This window comes from Alternaria triticimaculans (genome assembly GCF_023758025.1).
Source record: "Alternaria triticimaculans strain BMP 0046 chromosome Unknown scaffold_23, whole genome shotgun sequence".
NCBI lineage: Eukaryota > Fungi > Ascomycota > Dothideomycetes > Pleosporales > Pleosporaceae > Alternaria > Alternaria triticimaculans.
The window spans coordinates 332,290-335,252 of record NW_026055980.1 but is presented as its reverse complement, the minus strand read 5'-3'; positions in this window follow the sequence as shown (position 1 = coordinate 335,252).

Below are 2,963 nucleotides of genomic sequence, written 5' to 3'. Positions count from 1 at the left end.
GTATATATACTAGTTTTTTACTATTTAACACCTTCTTATTACTTTAATTCTTTATTTCTAGAACTTCTAGCTTAAGTTTTTATTTTAGAGTAGTAAGCTTAGTAAAAAAAATCTACTTTTAAGAAACTTCTTATAAAATACTTTTCTTATAGTTTATCTTTTTTAAATTAAGAAAGTCTAAATTATAAGTTATATATAGACTAATTTTATTACTATAATTATAGCCTATATTACGTCTATAATTCTACTTAGTAGTTAATAGCTTTACTATACTTACTATTAAATTAAGAGATAAGATATTAAACCTTATTATAATAGTAAGAAGCTTACTATTACTAAGTATTCTAGAGTATCTTACTACTTAATATTTAGTTAGCTTCTTATTATACTAAATTAAATAGAATTTTTCTTTTATTTAAGATTATATTATAAGTAATAATTACGTAATTAACTACTAGTATATATTTCTTTATTAAATATACTAGTATAGAAATATAAATACAATATAGTTAGGTAATATAGTATATTATTATAATATAGGTGTAATTTCTAAATACCTTATTTTATAGTAGGTATTAGTATAACTACTAGTATCTATTTATAGTATATATTAAAAGCTTTATAGCTAATAAGATATTTAATATAGCTATAAATCTTAACTTTAGAGTTAAAATAGAAGATTCTAGCTATATAGTTACTATTACGTAAAAATATATAAGAGCTATAAGTAAAGATTCTACTCTAATCTAGGTAAAGATTAGTAACTTAGTATCTAATATTAGATAGCCTATAATATTAGAAAAAGCTTTTAAACTACTTATATAATATTTTATTAAAGAATTAGTAGCTATAAATCTAAAATAAACTTATTTTATATAGTAAAGCTACTATATTTAGAACTACTAGTAAAAGCTTAGCTAAAAGCTTAGCGCTTATATATATAATAATTTATATAGTATTATACTCTTAGCTACTATTTTTTACTAAGCTATTAAGCTTATAAGTATATATTAAAGATATTATAATTATATATTTTATTTCTATTTAATCTCTTTTCTTATCTTTTAAGAACTATTTTTAATATAGTATAATAAAATTATTATTTTTATAGATTTCTTTAATATTTTACTTAAACTTACGCTTAACTACTACTTTAAAGCCTATAAGAACTTTTACTATTAAGTCTTATAGCTTATTCTTTAAATTATAATTATATAGATTTTTTAAATAATTCTCTTTAATAATTAGAGCTTATTTATAAAGTATATAGCTTATAGAAAGGTTAAATAAGTTCTATAATATTCTAAAAAAGAGTTATAGTAATAGTTTATAAAACTATAACAAGATTACTTAATATATATAAGTAGTAATATAGTAAATATATTTAGAATATTATATACTAGTAATCTTTATAATCTAGATAGCTTTATAAAAAGCTTTAGAAACTTTCTTATTCTAATAGACTAATATTTTATACTAAAGATTAGCGTTACTAGTACGTAACTCTAGAACTTATAAGTAGATAATAGTATTAATAATAATAAATTTATAAAAATAGATAAAAATATTAGATTAAATAAATAAAAGGCTAAATCTATTCTTAAGAGTTAGAAGAATAATAAATATATTTAGTATATTTATTTTAATTATATAATTATAGCTTATATACTTTATACTACTATATTTAAGAAGCTACTTAAAAATTATATAAGTATAAAAACTAAAAGGTTTTTAATTCTTGTAAGTACAGACTTAGCTTTTTTAAGTTTATTTAGAGTACTAGATATAAAAGAAGAAAATATAATTACTTAAACTAATTACTAGAAGATTCTAACTATTAGCTTCTACTATTTTACTATTAGTCTTAATAAAGACATTAGACTAAATATAAGCTTTGTTATTAACTAAGTAGACTATAGCTTTACTATAAAGAATAATAATAGCTAAGAGTATATAAAACTTAAAGTTTATACTAGGTATAAGAAAATAAACCTAGTAATTAGCTTTTTAAAGTAGATAAATTTAAAAGCTATATTACTAAAGTATATATAACTAGAGTAATTATTCTTTAGTTAAGTTAATTAACTCTTTTATATAAGCTACTCTACTTCTTTTTAAAATAATAATTTTTAATTTTTTACTTATCTTAAGTATAAAGCTTTATAAGTATAATACTTAGTAGTCTAAATTTTCTAATAATAGTTTATAATTAAAAGTATATAATAAGCTTTTATATATATTTTATATTAAGTTTATAAGAGTAGAATCTAAATAGTATATCTTACTACTTTTTACTTTACTTAGTAAAAGTAGAAAGTTAACTTATAATAGTATTTAAGTTTAAATTAGCTTTACTTTTCTTTTAAGTAATTAAAATCTCTTAAATAATAATACTAAATATCTAACTAAGATTAGTATTATATAATATATTCTTTCTAAAAGCTATAGTAAATAACTAATTATATTACTTCTAGTAGGCCTACTTAGAATAAAACTTCTAAAGTACTATTAGAATATTAGTAATTATAAATAGCTTTTTAATCTTTTAAAGCTTAAAGATCTTTAGCTTTTAGTAAGTTAATAACTAGTTATTAAACTACTTTTTACTAAACTCTCTCTAAGTCTTCTAAAGATATATATAATATTTTATATATACTATATATTATATAATTTAATAAATTAATATAAGTCTAATTCTAAGTATCTTAATATAAAACTAGACTATTTTTCTATTCTTACTTATTCTTATAAGATATAAGTACTTAGGCGTAATAGTGTATATAATATAGTTTTTAATATTATCTTCTTTCTTAGCTATTACTTAGACCTATAGTTCTAGTAAGCTATTTAAGTAGTACTATTTTTAATTTTATAGTTAAAATCTTATATAAAAGCTTTATATTTTTAAGTAGCTTTTTTTTTTTTTTTTTTTTTTTTTTGTGGGTGTTAGGTTTTAGTAATAA